A 19,226-nucleotide genomic window follows, 5' to 3' on the forward strand; every position below is an offset into this window, starting at 1 on the left:
CAAGCAGCACTGCAAGGGGTGACACATGAAAGCTTTTCCTCCTCCACTCTCCTTCCACAGGTACCCTAGGGTAATTTCCAAATTCTGTTTGGCTTTTGCTATATATTGAAACATATGATTGATTTCAAATACAGAACTCTGGACATTGTGGTATAATGTGTTTCCACAAAGAAATAAGTGCAACTAATGAATGAACTAAGAAAATTACGCTGCAAAATTATTCAGAGCATGTTTCTGTGAACATTTATATTCCAGGCTTCTGTCTGAACGTCTCCTCTACATTTGTATATGGAGGATTTGCCTCAACTCATGCAGGGAAAACATCTTTAAAAAAGCATAGAGAAAGTAATAAAGTATACAAAATAATAGAAGTTCTTTATCACTGAGTTTCAAACTTGTTTAATTAATATTACTTGATGCAAAAACCCAGAAAATATATGCCTTTTTGCTCTTGTTTTTGTTTCCTTTTCCCTTTAATTGACTTGCATTACATTTTAAAATTTTATTACCTTTCAGAAAATAGACTCCTGCCATAGAGTTTCATTTTAATGATATTCCAGATGCCTGTTACACAATTTAATAAATGCAGGTTCATAACCTCCCACACTTTTGTGAAGAGTAGCATTGAATTATGAGGGTATGAAAAATCTGTTAAGAAGAGAATTTTCAGGAGTGTTTTGCTGATGTGGAAAGCTAATATATTAGATTAATTGTGACATGTGAAAAGAAGAAAAATGAGAGAAAAAAGATGTGCTAAATGAGTGTTTTCTATGCAGTCTGATGACTGTATTGTATTGAAATAACTGAAATATTAATTTCTCATGAAAATGTCTTAAATTGAATGTCATGTCAACAGGCAAACAAAACTCAGTGCTACGTAAGACATTAGGAAAAAAAGTATCTACTACAGCTAAAAATTTTACAGCCTATTCTTTTTCTTTTTTCTCTGTACGCCTTTTTCTTGAAAACAAAACACTGAAAGAAAAAAGAGAAAGTATAGGTAACCATCTGAAGTAAAGATATTCATTAAAATTATCTAGTCTTGCATTTAGTAGATGCTAAAACTTTTGAAATGGTGCAATAGGGTAACATATAAAACTGGATTTTCAGCATGTCTTTTTTACTTTTCTTTAGACAAGTATTTCATACATATCTGAGTTGAAATGAACACATAAGTCTATGGAGATATGTCCCTCACTATTACTTAGCAACACTAAAATGCAATCAGGGATTCTCTTTGGGAACCACATTCCCATCAAAATGCTATTAAGCAATCAATTATTTAAAGCATGGCACATGACGTTGACATTGTTCATTATTTTATAAGAGTCATTAAACTTCAGAGTAATGATTGCATCTAATTATATTCATCCCTATTACCCAGTGAACACTGCTTTCCCCTTACAGCTGTCTGAATAATGCAAACCAAAGTACTTGTTGATACAGAACAAGACTTTTCAATTTGGTCCAAAAACCATTTAGGTTCAAATGAATGAACATACAGCTTGGGTATACTAGAGATATGTAGTTATCCATTTATGTCTCTGAGGAAAAGTTTCAGAAGCCATTGAAATGATGGGAAATCTGTCCCTTAATTCCTGTTGTTTTGCATCCAACATTGCATGATATCTGTTCGGATAAGATTTTTTTTTGCACTATTATCACTTATCTTTACTTTCTACCTCTTGATTTAATCTGAATTTCTCCAAAAATTGGAAAGGCTCACAATGTCAAATCTTGATCTCTCTTTAGCCAACAGTGTGAGTTCAAGCCTTTCTGTTGAAGTGTTATGTGAGGACCAGAGAATAACTTATTTAAGAAGTATCAACCTTCTTTTTCAAAGAGACCTCAAAACAGTCAATTTTTAGACTTGATTTCCTCACACTTTCTCCCTTTATTACCTATATTCCTTTTTATATAATTAACTGTGACAATGTCCTCTTTTTTTCCCCCATAATATTGCATTAGGAGCCCAGGATCAACTATTGATCTTTTAAAACCTTCAAGTCTTAAGTTTCTAGTCTCCAGCCTTCTGGCCTGACCTGAAATTTTCTTTTTTTTTTTTTTTTTTTTTTTTATGTGTTTTTTGTAGGCCAGATACCCACCTACCCACCAAATCTGCTCTATTACTCCCCTCCTCAGCTAGGCTTGGAGAAATTAATTAGAATCATAGAATATCCTGAGCCAGAAAGTACCAAAAGATCATCAAAGTCCAACTCCTGGCGCTGCGCAAGACAACCCCAAGAAGCCTTCCACAGTCCTGAGAGTGTTGTTCAAATGTTTCTTGAGCTCTGGCAGGCTTGGTGCTGTGACCATTTCCCAGGGTGCCCTTCACCTCCAGGGTGAAATTTTAAGACTTTACGCTTTCCTAATATCCAACCTAAAGCTCCCCTGACACAATTTCAGGCCAATCCCTCAGAGAGATCAGTGCCTGTCCCTCTTCTCTTCACAAAGAAGTTGTAGGACCACAGTGAGGTCTCTCCTCATTTTCCTCTTCTCTAGACTGAACAAGCCAAGTGACCTCAGCTATCCTTGTGTGGCTTCCTCTCTACACCACTAGTTCCCTTGCCCTCTAGTTGAATTTATTACGAGTCAAAATCAGAGCAGGATAATGAGAAAAAAAAAACAAAGAAAAAGGAAAACAAATCCCAAAAACCTCCTCCAGGTTTAATTTCATTTCTGATTCTCTGCTTTCTCCTCTATGCAGCAGCACAGGGAGACAGGAAATGGAGATTACAGTTTATCACACATCGTTTCTGCTGCTGCTTCCCCCCAAGAAGAGTCCTTCCCCTGCTTCAGTGTGGGTTCCTCCCATGAAGTGCAGTCCTTCAAAAATAGACCACCCAGCCCCCACTGTTCAGTCCAGACAGCAAACTTTCTCTGGCATGGGCTCCTCTGTCCATGGGTCCGCAGTCCTTCCAGAAGCCTGCTCCAGTGTGGGTTTCTCATGGGATCACAATCTCCATTCATGCACCCACCTGCTCTGGCATGGAGCTCCTCCAGGGGCTGCAGGTGTGTCTCTGCTCCCCCATGAACCTCCACAGGCTGCAGGGAAATATTTGCTGTGGCACCTGCAGGACCTCCTCCTTCTAAACCGGCCTTTGTGCCTGCAGATCTGTTCCTCTCACATATTTACACTCCTCACTTCTCTGGCCACAATCAGTATTTTTTTCCTCCTTAAGAATGTTACCAGCAAGGCAGTACTACCATCACTGATGGGTTTGGCCTTGGCCAGCAGAGGGTACATAACCTGGAGTACAAACTCAATACACTCTCTGAAAGGTTGTTTTTAAATTCAAATACTCTTAGGAGATTGGACTAAAGTCATCAAGCCTGTATTGTCTTGTGTCCATCTCTCTATCCCTACTTACCTTACTTGTGTTTCACCTACACCATTGTGTATATATGCCTGATACTGTTCAGCCCATTTTAAAGTTTTTTTTATCCTTTTTGACTAGTGCTTTATTCAATCCAAGTAGTCATGAAAATTTTAATAGTCTGGTACAACTTTGCAGAGATAGCTATAAGATGTACTGTTAAATGAAAACACTTCATCAGCAAGTGTGCCTGAGATTGTCAGCAAGCCATCCTTAATCAACTGAGGGCATGTCTTATTGGTGATTAAGGAGTGTTGATCCCTGGGAAAACAAAAAACACACACATAAGTGGACCTTTTTCTTTCTGGTGCTCTGCTGTAGCTTTTCTTTTACCTGCAAATATTATCACCCTTTTTTTTAATTGGCCAAGACTTATTTATATCAGCTCAAGCCTTCCTGTTTCTTAACAAGCCATATGCTTGTCCGGCAGTACCACAGAAAAGTGAGAACAACGTGCCTTATGTACTCTTAACTAGCTCCTTAAAACACTTGGAACCAAGAGTTTCAAGGTGTCTGATTTATCTTCTCACTAGGGAAGAAATAGGAAACTGGATAAATATGAAGGCCAACCATGCAGGACTACCAAATGTAGACAGTACAGGAAAAATAACAGCAACTTGCATTCTATGATATATGGATCTCTGGATGATTGGTGGATTTCTTCCTGAGTGACTAAGGAAAACAAGCCCACAAGTCAGTAAGCTTAAGTTCACTAAAATAGGAAATGTATTTGCACCCAACTTGCCTTTTAGGGAATCCCAGATTGAGAGACTTGTTTGGAGAGCTGTTATCATCTCGCAGTTGTTATTCCTGAAATGAAGACAGCAGGAATGAAAGGAATAAAATCCCCTTGAGTCATGAGGAAAATATCGAAACAACACTGATTGCATTTTCAATAATCTGTGTAAATACATTGAATAAGACTTTTTTGATGATATTTACAGAGTGAAATCTAATGAAAAATAAATGGGAGGAAATCACAATCTATTTATAGAGAAGCCACAAGGAGAATAGAGGACTAACTTAATCACATACATAATTTACAGTGAGTTATTCACTCAACTGTCTCTTTCTATATAGCGCTGTTTCTGTTTTCCATGGTAGTTTAGACTGAGCAGTCACAGCTGTCTCTTCTTCTTTCAATATTAATGGAGAGAGAGCTCTTCTGGAGACATGGTGCTTGAACCAAGCACAAATTGTTTATGGCCATGTATGATGTAGGTGGGACACTGTTTTTATAAACACTCTAGTAAAATCATAAAGCATTTGAAGAAAGAGTGGGCTGTAGTACCTGTTTGTATTTTTTTTATTTTTTTTTTAATACTGTAATCTCTGTGAGGTTTTAGATTTATTCAGTTTTGGCTGAATTGTTACACACACAACTTCTGTTTTTCAGTCAGAAAGGAAGTGTAACTGGAAGGTATAAATGGAATATATTTTTTTTTATCTTATTCTCTTAGTACTTCTTTAACTAGACCAATTCCAAGATCATCTCAACACTTCCTTATTTTGAATACCACCTGGAAAAGAATACTCTTTCTTTTTTGCACCTTACATCAAGAACAATTTAAAGAAAGAACAATTACTATCCATGTTTTAATCCATTAACTTTTTAAATTTTATTTTTGAAACAACTTTCTTAAGAAGAAATAAGACTGAGTATACCCTTAAAATTAAGTAACTCAGTTCAAAATCAATACAAGTGATCAGCAAGGAAGAATACCTCTATTATCAAGTAGGATTTGACTGCAGTAGTTTTGAGTTTTAAATACAAACCCATTTAGGAAGGTTCTTCAATTTTGTTCATATGTCTCTAAGCTAAATTCTAGGACTCTCAGAATGAATGAAAAAAATACTAATTAAACATTCTTCATGTAAATTTTTCACTCAGTTGAAGCATCATTCTTTAAATTCATTTTTGCAAACAGATTGAATTTTTTTCCTGTTGAATTGCACTGCACTAGTCTGACTCTCAGATCTCTTGTATAGTGAATGGTGTCAAACATACTGGCAGTGTTATCTGATAAATGCATATTAATATAAGTAAATAACAGATGTTTTATTTCCCTCTGCTTACTGAGCAATTTGAGCAATCAACCTTTTTTACATGAAAATTACATGATGTGGAATTAAATTTCAATCTATAGTGCATCTAAATTCCAGCTTTAATAGAAGTCTGATTCCAAGAGCTGCAACAAATAAAAGAACCATCCGTAACCCCAACCTTCCTCCCCAAAAAAACAGAAAACAAACCCAAACCAACAACAAAACCTTTATTAGCTACAATTTATATATAATGTTGGGTTTTTTCCCTTAGGAAGCCACATACTCTAGCTGTTTTCGTATCTTAGCAAGCCTTCATTTATTAAGATCTCTGTAAGTCACACTTCTAGAAATTGACACATATCTATTTACTCATTAAATGTTCAATTCACTCTCACTTAATTCTTTCAATGTCCAGTCTTCATATACTTCACATAATTAAAATATTTGTCAAGTTTGTATTTCCAAGTCTTTGTGTTAAATATAAGGTTAGTTGAGACAGTTAATACACAGTTTGGATTGAAGTTATTTTTAATCTGTCAGATAATACTATTTTAACCAATAAATCTAAAAAGTGTGCGCAGTTATACACCTAAAGTTAGTGCATAAAAAATATGCATAATACCCCTATCTATATTTTATATTTCAGAATTATTGTATCTTTATGGATACTCTTTCAGGACATTCCTTTCACATTTTTACCTACTTTTCATCCTGCTTCACTATGTTAGGTTCCATAAATATTATCATAACAAAAATATCTTAGCTCCCCAGATAAACTTATAGTTCAACAAGTTATTTTTGGTATTTCCAAATTTATCAATACTTAGTGATTTGCATACTTTAATTTAAGGAAATATCAAATTTACTTAGAATTTTTCAACAAAGTTGAAAAGGACAATTCTGAGGAAAATGTTGATTCTCAAGAAAAAAAGAAAGACAAATTTAACTCAAAACCAATCCAAAAACTGCAGCCTGTCAGCGAAAAAGCAAATAAGCAAAAAAAAAAAAAAAAGAACAAAAAACGCTAAACAAAGATACCCGAAAAAAAATATTTCAGTTTACCTAACTGGATTTAGGGTATTCATTTTGAGGTATTCCAAAATTAATCCATTCCTACTCTACTAAATTACAAGCTGCCTCAGCAGAATAGCATAAGCATCTGGTATCCATGGATAGAAAAGAACTACTACTAATTAATGAACATACAATTTCCATGAAACTATGATCAATCTCTGAAAAATATTTGTATTGCTAGACTTTCAGACATTTGACTAGCTTTTCAACAAGGGCAGAGGTCCAGAAGTCATCTAATCTTTCATTTTAGCTCTGGTAAACTGAACTTGACAAGCAGACTACTCTGAATCACACAAATCCATACGCCATTGAATCACAGTAAACCATCACAAAAATTATCTAATACCTCCAGACACTGAGAACCTAAGCTCATTAGTAGAAGCAGTAAGATGCTAAAATAAAGTCTTTATCAAAAAAGGCTTCTGAAAACATGCTACAGAATCTGACCATTGCCTATCAGAAGGTTTTCAATCATTTGAATGTAAACTTTCAAACATAATTAATGTACCGGTTTTCTTTCACTAAGTCAGTATGGGAAGAAATTGTTCTCAGTAAACTCCACATATTGAACTCCAAATTGCCTTGACAACCTGAATCATACATTTCTGGTAAAGCCTGTAAAATGGTTAGAGCTATGGGGCTTTTTGACAGTTATGGAAACCACCAGATATCAATGACTGGAAAAAGTAACAGAGATGTAATACAGATTAGGTCACAGTAAATTACCTCATGCTGCCATTAGCTTTTCAGTTCTCAACCACCTAATGGCCAAGCTAGAATTTATTTATTTTTTTATATTTTTAGTGGGGCTATCTATTAAATGGAGACTATTAAATTTATGTCTCATTTCTATCATCAACGTTGATAAAAATAATGGGCAAATTAAATTCCTTCATTTACAGACGTGCTAAAATTTTCCCCTGAGTTTTTCTAGCTCTAACATTTTAATAATTTATTATATTTGAAATAAAATTTTAACCTTACAGGTAACAGACGCTGTCTCCCTTGAGTGGCAAATTTGAAGTGTTTGACATGGTGTTTATGGTCTTACTGTTTCCAAACAGAACTGATAGCTTTAAGTCATTTCTTAGTCTAGTCATTTAAATGTGCTCAACTGAGAATTTCAGAGGTCTTGACATCTATTTTCTGATTCTATTGCAAAAATAGAATATCTACTTATTTTTATAATTTTAAATACCTTATAAGACTATGTATGTTCTGGACAGAATAAAAAGCTAAATGTACAATAGTAAATCAATTGAACCAGCCATGAAACAGAAGAATCTGGGATTACGCATTTCCATTACCTATTGGGAGAATGATTTTATTTAGATAATGTTACCTATAATATCAAACAAATACATTAAAAAGCTCTGATGCGAGATTAACTTGCAAAATCTTTGTTATAGCTCAGCTGAGAACAGAAAAACGTTTCAGGATCTCCTCTCTTTCCATTGAACCCTGGTGTTAAAGTTAGAACTCTTTTTTCAGAAATGCTTTTTTCATAATGTGAAAACATTCCAGTCACTATTGAACTTAGCTGACCTGTAAAATCCTTTGAGACAAAGTTTTTTTTGGGAGAGTGTATTTAGGGGGCAGTGGGAAACATAGGGTGGCACGAGATTATGACTGATAAATCTGAAGTCAAATACTTCCTTATGAAAGTGACTTAGGCAAGAGATAATAGAGACATAATTCTCATTAAATTATTTCTTTTTTTATTGCAAAAATGAATGCATTTAGCAAAAAGTTTGAAACCTGCCCCAAAATAAGCTACATCTCAAATTTCCTCATCTGGCATGTGAAGTAGGAACAAATCCAAACCTCCAACCAGAAAAAGGAAAAGCACAAGCGTAGCGCTCCAAGCAGTATCCAAAATCAGAACCCATTGATACAGTCTACCCCCTTCCTTGCAGTCTGCTATCAAATTGAACACTCCGTCCCAAGATGGAGAAGTACCCCAACAACACCATAAGCCCGAACCTCGTGAAAAGCTATGCTTGTGTGAGTCAGCAGTTTTGAAAAATAGCTACATCATCCAAAAACATGCTCACCAGCTCCAGCTGCAGTTAATCCATGGTAGCTGCAGTTAATCCAAGCAGTCAATCCATGACAGGTTACATCCAGCTTTATCTACTGAAGTCATGCTTTGAGATCCCCTTGGAAGAAATGTCGTAGTACATCAACTTCATTTTCCTGTGGGGTGTGTTTATTCCTTGACTGACCAATCAACAGATCAAATACACAATAATTTCAAGGATTTACCTGGAGGAATAAATCTGGTGCAATTTTTGTAAGTAGGATCTTTCCAGAAAATTAAGGTGGTAGCCTCAGTATTCCCTGGTTTTATTTTATTACTTTTACCACATGGGAGATTTAATGTATTTTTTTCTAGAGTCTTAAGAGCTGCAAACTGCATGTTATCATCTTTATAGCTCTGAAAATGCAAATGTAGAAAAAGATTAGCTACTCGTGTAGACTTCTTCATTTCATATAGCACTGGATGATGTGAATTTCCTGGGTGATTATGGCACAGCCTCAAAATTCTGTGCATAGCAAAGGGATGACACTTCATATGTGCAACATATAGAATGTTGTTATTGCTAATAACATATGAACCAGATCTACATGAAAAATATCAGATGACTTTGTTTTCTAATAATAACTTTCATGTAAATATTCTGAATGGAGACCCTTCATATAACTATCTGTCTAGACTCTTTCCTGTTTTATGAAAGTTTATGACATAAATGTCCCTGGGGTGAGCACATACTTTTCTCTCTAGACTGATGATTCTGAGCTAATTCACCCACTTCTGTAGTATATTAAATGAAGTGCACAGCTGCCATAAGACTTTATCATCTGTTTTTCCTCATCACATCTGCAAAGTTGTAGTACTTTCTCTAAATTTCACCTAAATCCCATATTTTGTTCTTTTTTACCTTCCTTCAGTGATTTTGGATTAGGGATTTTTATCAGAGGATTAAGTAAAAATATTTATATAATGGCAGTGTTGCAGAATATTAGTTCAAACTATTTATTCTTTTTGTGGTAATACAGGCAATCAGCATAAAATAGGCTAGATTGTGTACAGATTGTGATAGTTGTGTGCAGAGTAATCTCTTCTGTAGACAATTTTAAATAAATTTGGAACACAGTAGGTCAAAGGCATGCCACCACAATGACATTAAGAAAAAATGTCAGAGAATTTTGGTCAGATAATTCCTGTGTAATGCTGACCAGCTTATAACATATGATGGAAGTTCATTCTAGGGGTAGTTACACCGTAAATTAAAAATATGTTTTCAGCTGCTCTTTGGAAAAGATTTTACTTTCAGTGTTTGAGGTACCTTTTAGAAACAGGATTCATTTTGTATTATGTCTCCAAGACTGTGTGTGTATTCTTTAAAAATAAAGTACATATTTACATATGTAAGAGTACCAGTACCTGTATATGGAAATGCCTCAGCAAATAGACAATCATCTATATTTGATGACTTGTCTATGTTACAGGCATACAAACAGTATTTGAAAAACACTTGCATAAAATCTAGTCATTATTGTGTTCCTCTGTCTACAATATGAGGGAATTTCACACTTCCATGGGAACTGCTGTGTCCATGAAAGAGTGAAAAATATCTAGGAGGGTGCACTGCTTAAATTCAGCTGCATACACTTTCAACAACTGGAACTATGACTGTGAGGTAAAATGTTCTGTTCTTACCAGGATCTAATTTCTATTAATTCTTGTTGTGATCAGGCCCTCTTTGGGCATTGACCAGCAATGGGCAATCACAGCTGATGTTACTTTGACTCATTCAAAAGAGGTCTGCCATGTGGATAACTCATGACATTTTGTTTCCACTCTTTCTTCAGTATATCTGAAATTATGTTGAATAATGGTAAAAAATAGAAATGGATTTTGTTGAACTGTAAGCCAAAAATTCTTTTGAAAGTTGTTGTTTTGCTGACTCATTTAATCCCAGGAAGGAAGGGAATAGGACTGGAACTAATTTGGGGTATTTCTAGCTCTCTCTGCAGATTCCCAGAAATACAATGGAATTATTAAGTAATATAAAGGAATAAAGCCTTCCAAGAAATTAAGATGGATGTACGTGCTTATCAGGTCTATTTTTTTTAAGTTGGAAGACAAAATCAATTGGCTAAAACTAAAAGATTCAATTCAAAGTAACACAAACCTGAATAACAAATCTCCAGGATATTACAGAGACGGTCTGAGAGCATCTATGAAATATGAAAATAACTTAGGTTTAATTCAGAACAGACCATTTTGGTGACCAAAGTCACCAAAACCATTCTAGAATGTTCATAAAATTCACAATGTGTGACAAGTACTGTTAAGAGTAATGATTCTCTGTAGAGGTCCTGAAAAAATCTGTGATTCACATACAAGGTGAAAACTGAAACACTTGTATTACTGAAGGACTTGGAACATTCAGATTTTGTGCTGATGTGATTTTTGCTACCTATACAATTTCTATAGAAATTTCAAAAGAAAATAAAAAACTGAGGAAAAAGTATAGTATAGGAAAATCAATATAGCTTTAAAAGATACCGCTAGAAATTAAAATACTCTTTGTTTTAATGGAAACTTGTAATAATTACAGTGAAAAACTACAAAGAGCAAAAAATCTATGAATCCATAGGAATAACATTCAAATTTTTGCTTAAAAATATTAGTATTAGTTAATAATATTCGTTTGGAAACCAATGTCATTGACACATATACTACATAGAATTAAAATATTACCTATATAAGGAATAATTTACATTACAGAAATTTGAGCACAAATGTGTCTGTAATTCTGCACCTTCTACAGTTTACAGTAATTGAAATTAAGAGGCAAGGTGGGTAGGTTGTACCTTCTATCACGTTAAGGCAAATGTTCATTTCAATACTGAATTTATTTTGGATTCTGCATTGTAATAAGACCAAATCATGGACTATGTACATCCAATTCCACTTTTTTCTAAACTTCACATGTTTTTACGCATAGTCCAAGTCTAAATGAGGAAACCATTGACCAACCCAGGATAAGAATTTTTAAGTTAGTCCCCAACACAGCTGGTGTTTAGTAACATATTTGGAAAACAGAAGCGATATTTAGGTCTAGCTAGCTCATACTAAGTCAGTGTGGCAGACTTCTTTTTATCTTAATGGCATTTTTATGTAGTTTTTGCATTCAGTATTCTCTCAGTGGATTAGCTTACATGTTTCTAGTCATATTTTTCACTGTAAATCTCTTTACACTGTCAGGTAACATCACACTGTGTGTGCTTTCTGCAAAATGTATATTCTCCATAATACTATATTCTTCTTCTGAGGTTTATTGTTTATGTAAAACCAACTGACAGGATCCATTCTTATTATTGGTGTGTTATTTCCTTTGTGTTTTACTTAGGAATGTTTTTTCTGATAAATTTTAAAAGCACTTTGCAAAGCAGATGATGAAAAATTTGCACTATATTATTACCTAAGAAATTGCTAAAATGGTTGAGATTTTTTGTAAATTGAAAGTAATGGCACAGTGTCTTGGATTTCCAGTAGCAGCTAATGCACTGGAAAAAATGTATTGTTAAAATATTCATCTAAAAGGAAAACTTAAGATTTAATACTTTAGGGAAGCTGAAGCTGAAAAAAGCTGTATGACTCTAATGTAGGCAAAATGTGACTGATTTAAAAGTGATTTCAAGACATTATTAGAGTAAGGAAAGAAAGAGAAGTGAATACGTAGGTTATTCATTCAAACTCAGTATAACTGCATCAGCTTCATTAGAATTCAAGGATTTTGTCAAATTTAAGCTTTACTTCATTTAAAATTTAAGGAATATTTGTTTCTGAGCAAGAGTCTTGCTTGTATTTTACTTTAATAAGAAAACAGAAGAACTGAATAAACATATTTATTCTAGCACTCACAAATGAGTGGAAAACTGTGGACAACTTAACTCGGGTTTTTTCACCTCTATCAAGTTAAACTAATAGTGAACAGAATGACAGGGCCTGAACTTTGAAAATATGGTTTTTAGAATCTTAGTGTTGTCCTGTCATAGGATCTAAAACAATAATTCATTTTTTACTTACAGATTCATCAGTCATTTCCCTGAAGTGCAGTCTGTAGTAGCTCACAAACTCCTAGGGATTTCCAAAGAAATTTTGCATTGTGTATGATGACTCATGTATTTCGAGTTCAACAAATTGAATCAATCTATCACTCTATGTAGAATGGTAGTATATATTGTAAATTAATTTCATACTCTGAAAGATTAGCTTCATATTTCTGATATTCCCATTTTCTGTTGTGTTAAACAAATATTTCCACTCTGTGTAGCATCAACACAGCTTTTCTGAGCTACAAAATAATAAATTATAAGTTATACATATACACAAAAAATCTGTCTTAATATAATATTCTTTAACACATAGTATTTCTCATTTGTCTTCTTACTCATTCCCTCAGTTTTCTCATACCACATGCTATGAAGCAATGCTTTTCTTCTTAAGCTTTGCCTTAATAGTTTCAACAGCCTTTCCTGTCGTGCTTGGAGCTCATAGATTTTACTATGAGCAGATTGATAGCTGGGTGGATTAGTGGAAGAATTTTTTATTCATTCTTGATTGCAAGTATTATGATTTTGAGTGAGCTTGCAAGCTTGGGGAAGAAAAATATACAGACTTTCTTGAAAAGATTCAGGCTGTTTTGAAAAGGTCAGAGCAGTTATAATCTCTAATCCCAGTGAATGCTACAATTCCCCCAAGGACTTGACTACAGACAGCGAACACTGATCACTGCAGATATCTGGAGTTATGTGTGCACTGTCCAAACTCAGTTGCTGATTGCCTCTCCAAACACTGCCAAGCAGAATTCCTGAAGGCTGAATTCAGCCTTTCATTTACTTTTACTCAGTACTGATTTTCCAAAAGTTGTAGAAACCAAATAATCTCTGATACTTCCATCTTCTCATCAACTCTCTTTGAAATTGTCAAGTTATTTATAGTCACCTTCCTTGGAAAAGGTGGAGGAGGAAGAAAAAAAACACACAAAATTTGAGCTAAATTATATTATTATAAATATATATATGAAATATTTCTATAACAAAAGGTTAATGTAAATATCAAAGATCTGATGACAGAGAATGAAAATATTTTGATACATTTGTTTTTTAAAAAAGCCCCATAGAAAAGTAAATTTCCTTTTAAGACAGATGTCCTATAACATTCTTTATAGAGAAAAAATGCAGTTCTTGTGTTAATCTCAATCAGGGGATGAAAGTCATTACATTTTTACCTTAATAAATGCTTTTATTTGAAGAAAAGATCAGCCTCAATAGCTCATATTGAAGTTATTTATTGGCATTATCATTTGCATCCTCAAGATATTTTGAAGATCTTGAAATAGTTTAGAAGGTCAATTTGGGACACACTCTAGAAACCAAGTGGATGGGTGGATTGGGCCAAGGACAAGAGACTAGTAACTCTGCAACAGAATAGTATTAAAACTCATGCTGTAGTCACATTGGCAGTATTTGATAATGATTGTCAAGAAAAACGGGGGTCATAGGGAATGCAGAGCAGAACACAAATATTTAACTTTGTAGAATGATTGAAAAGACAATATTTAACTGACTGCAAATAGTAGTGTGAAGCTCTCATAAAGGGTGGGAATCAACATAAAAATATTTCTCAGAAAAATATGTTTGCCTCATTAAAAGCAATGATGAAAAGGAACAGATGCAGTTTACAACACAGTTATCATAAGTTATCCCTGTCTGATATCAGGATTCCAATATTAGATATACTTGAGATAGATTTCATTAATATAAAAATAGTTTTGGTTGAAATGAGAACGTCTTCAAATTTTTACCATAGAGGATACCAGTTGATTTGGCTCTTAAACACTCTTTCTATGTTCAAAGATCATTCAAGTCTTCTTCAACCATTCTTTCTCTCACATAGGCCTCAATAATATCATATATAAAAGCAAGACATATGACTGCCATTAAAATTGTATTATTTAGGAAAAGAATGACTATTTAACTTGGCTTTTTTAAGGGCAACTGTCAAAATAATAGATTAAATTTTATTAGTCAAATGTGTTAAGACCACCTCCAAGAGGAAAAAAAAATCACAAAATCACAGTATAGTTATCACAGTTGGAAGGGACCTCTGGAGATCATAATTTTGCCCTTTTCTATATTAGTAAATATAGACTTGGGAAACAAGTAGGAAAAATAGTAAAAGAAAATTAAATTTGATGTGAGAGTCATAAAATACAATCAATTCATAAGTAAAACTGAGCATGAGAGATAAAAAGGCTGAAGAAAATTCAGTAAATAAGCAGTCAGTTGCTTAAAATTATAAAATTCAAGCTTGGAAAATATGGACTGCACCTTGATTGAAGAGGTATTACAAATGAATTGAGATTTATTTTATTCATAAAGAAAATATTTCAAAATTATAAAAAAATAAATCCATTATATGTGACTAACATTTGCCACCATTAAGGTATTAATGTATGTTGATCTGTATAAAGAGTACTGCTTAAAAATGGAAACCGTTTACATATGATAAAGTTTTGGCATTTTTCACTAATATTCTTTTGCACAGAGACAACCTCACAACGTCAAATATCAACATGTTGCAAACTGAGGTAAAAAGGGGTTGAATTAAAAATAAATCAAGAAAGGTCTGGCCATAATTTTTCTTTTTTTTTTTTTTTTTAAAGAACAGCTCTTCCTGTATTTCTTGCATTAGTGTAAGATTAAAAACCATGACTTCTTTTTGGTCTTTTTCACTCCACTGCCTCCCACATACACTATTTTCACACACACTTTCACACCCTAATGCTGCAAATGTAGGTCTGCCTGTAGTGAGCCTCCTTTTCTTAGCTACCTTTTCAGTACCTTTTGGAAGTACTTTTGCTGTGCTTAAAAGCTGCTTGTCGTGGTTTAGGAATGGTATTCCCCATTTTAGTGTTCCCATTGAACCACTCCAAATCACACACTGCTCTCTCACTCCCCCTTTCCCCTCCTTGTCCCACTTCAGAGGAGAATTGAAGGTTAAGTATCATGGGTTGAGAATTATTTACTGGAAAAAGGAATGCAGTGAGAAAACTGACCTTGAAACTCCACCTTGCTCACTGACTGGAGAAGAGCCCTTCCCCTTGTCCTCAGAAAAGCCTATCAGGACCTATGCTCCAGGTCCTGGCCATCCCCCATCCCAGCTGGAACCAGGACACCTCTGAATTACTAGATTATACCTAGGGTTTTTGCTTTTTTCCAAAAAAACAATCAGATGGATAATTAGTGATTATTTAAATTACAGCTGACCTAGAAAATAATAAATTTACAAGAAGCATGGTACACCACAGAGATTTACTTATTACTACATGAATTTCCAACACAAAAAACCCACAGACAATTACCATGCCTATGGAGCACTTCCAGTATTCCTTTACATTTAGTTACAACAATCCCAGAGGTCAGGCCATAAAGGATGACCATCAGAAGATACCCTGAAAGAATATAAAATTTCACATCTTAATTACATCAGATCCTTGGCTTTGTGAAAAATGAAGCTGACAGCACCCTAGATACAGCTCACCCTTGTATTGTCCCAGCACCTCCTGCTCTAGTTAATTAGGAACATTTGTTCACAGATAATGATGAAAGACTGACAAATGTTAAGCGACAGACACCTGGTACATGTTTAAAAAGAATATACAGCTGTTCATTAGTCTTAGCACATCTTTTCAGCTAGGGAAAGTACATGTCAAAAGAAAAACATTTCAAAACATAGTGAAATCATACTGTCAAACTTACTGAATGAGACTGTCTTTCTGTTACAGAAGAGATGTAATGAAGTTTAAGTCAGCACTTCTGTTCTAAACTCCTCTCTCCAAGGGAGTTGCCATTCAAAAATGTAAAACAGGACTCAAAGACGGGTTAAAGCACATCATTTTTTCAATCCAACAGGCACTTTTTAGCGCTGGGTTCTTTTTTTTATTTTGATAAGCTTTTTGAATTGAATTTCAAGTTCACATCCTAAAAAGAGCAAGTTTTCATTTCTCATGTAGATTTATACTTAATGCTTTGACATTCCAAAATATTTCTTCCTTGAAAATACTTGTGCAAAACTCTTTTTATACTCAAAATAAATAAATATAGATACTAACTAGTGAACTCCTCTGTTTTTATTTCCTTTTATTATAATTGTTTTAGGTAACGAGGCAAGTTTAGCATGACCTAGCAATCAATCATTTCTCCATTCAGCAAATGTAATGTTCTAATGTCAACGCAATTATATGTATGCATCATTAAAATGAGGATTAAATGGAGTATATGATAGTTCTCATTTCCACATAATTCCCACTTGAATGTATGATTTCATGCTTATTTATAATCTACAGGCAAGAGAGCGTGTAGAAATGAGAAACCAAGCTTATTGGTCATTTCCAGCTGATCATCCCAAAGCTCATTTTTACCTCTCAAACCAGACATTGTGTAAGGAATAGTTTTCTAGTTTAGTCCTATGATTATGGATACTTTTCTTGATTTTTCTATTCCTTTTGTTAAATAGTGAGAAGGTCTGCTTACTCAGGCTCCTCATTTATGAAGGGCACAAACAAAAGAAAGGAGAGGAGTGGGACAAATACAGTCAGATTTCAGGCAAGTATTTACTGTTGAAAAAAAGGAAAAGAGAGAAAAGAAGGAAAATTATGGTCAGGCAATATTTGAATCTCCAGACTACCTGCCAGTGTATTTAGTGCCAGCAGTAGCTGCTGGGCTTTACCACATCCCAGGGAGCATGTAGTTCCTATAACATGCATGTAGAGGGGAAATGTACAAAACTTAGTGGCTGCCTGGAGAATTGAGTAGAGGTACACACGCAGTGCCCACCACATCTGCTTGTCAGAGAAGAGGTAATATGAGCAAACAGACATAATCCAGAGCTACAAAATGGACAGCTGTGCAAGAGTGTGAAGGAAATAATTTCATCTACAGAACATCCCCATAGCCTGAAGGCATGATCTAGAAAAAATTAATTCATGTTAATGTACTTTTTATAGTGTCTTCCTTCAGGCACTATAAACACAGGAGGAATGGAACTGTAGAATACTAGGAAGAGGAATATGAAAAATGACAAAAGCAAAAACAGCAACAACAAAGGGAAAAAAGAAATTTGGAGGAATTATCTAACAATTCAGGAGCTTCATGGGCAATCATAAAAGATTTTGCTTTTCTATCATAAAAGTTAAAACATACAAATATGTTAAACATTGCTAATCTATCTCTTCAAGTAAAATCAAAATGAAGAAACAAATTAAGGAAAGAGATGCCCCATCTTTTATAATGCAGTAGTAACAGTAGGAATTTGTTGAATTAAAGGCCAACATCAGGTTTTTATGAATCATACTAGTTCAGTTTTATTAGAAAAATAACCTCTGAACTCCAAGTTTCCAGATGGTAATATTTGCTGTGTAATGGTCAAACCAGATCCATAACTTTAACACACACACAGAGCTGACAAGCCTCTGTAATCAAGCATATCATATTATTTTTTGACTGTCATCATATCTTGGGTGTGGCATATATATACATATAAAAAAAAAAAAATATATATATATATATATATATATATATATGGACAGAGTTTTTAATAAATCATTACAGCCCAATAGTCTCCAAAGGGATATATGAGAAATTAAATTAATTTTCTTGAAATAGGGTACTTAATTTCTTTCACTTTGGTTAGTCTCCTGATAAAACAATTTTCCCTAAAAGATTTAGGAAAAAGGCAATAAGCAAAGAAAAATTTAGTGTTACACTGATTTATTGAAATGTATTTAAACTAGTTGTCTATCCCATGCTTCAGTGCCTCACCTTTACATATAAATGCACAATAACACAATAAAAATATATAGGACAAATGATTAAATCAAAACATTCTCTCTTGTTTCCCAGAATTTGTAGATAGTTGAGTGATCCATAAGAATTTGGCACCTGGAAACAATTTTGGGGTGCAAAGGAAGAGTGCACAAGATTTCAGGTCTTTTCTCAAAGGTAGGTGTAATAGCACTGTCACAAAATTCATTTATATTATATTAATTATATTATGTTATGTTATGTTATATTTATTATATTTATTATATATTATCATTAATAAACATCCCTTTCTATTGTTCTGATTTGTTGATTTTTTTGAGGTTTTTTAATAGAATATGGCAACTTAAAGGCAAGAGTACTATTGAAACAGTCATTAAGCAAACAGAAGAAAATGTATTGCCTGTCCCCAAATTCTTTATAGTCTCCTTGTAAGGTGATGATAAATAAATATATACAGATAGAGGGATGTGTAAGTACCTTGTTGGATTCTGAATTTCTTGTCCTGGTAGCTAAAAATAAAAAGGAAAGATCTTCTGCCATCCCAGCTATGAAGACTTGCAAGAAATTAAGTGTTTTGGAGATATATCTGGGAATTTATTTCTCAACTATAAAAGATTATTGACTCGATCTTCTCGAGTGGCCCGGCTAGCTCAGTGATGAGGTTTCTCTTCACTCGAGTTTCGAGCCAGCATATGTTTGTGGGGTTCACTGATTTTCTTCAAGAATCCAAGTCTATAGAGCGAGTAAAGAAATCAGGGGGGGACTCTCTCTCTCTGGTTTGCAGTCCACAGTTTATTTCTGTGAAGGGGAATCCAAAGGACGAGA

The sequence above is a fragment of the Poecile atricapillus genome, chromosome Z (genome assembly GCF_030490865.1).
Source record: "Poecile atricapillus isolate bPoeAtr1 chromosome Z, bPoeAtr1.hap1, whole genome shotgun sequence".
Classification (NCBI taxonomy): Eukaryota; Metazoa; Chordata; class Aves; order Passeriformes; family Paridae; genus Poecile; species Poecile atricapillus.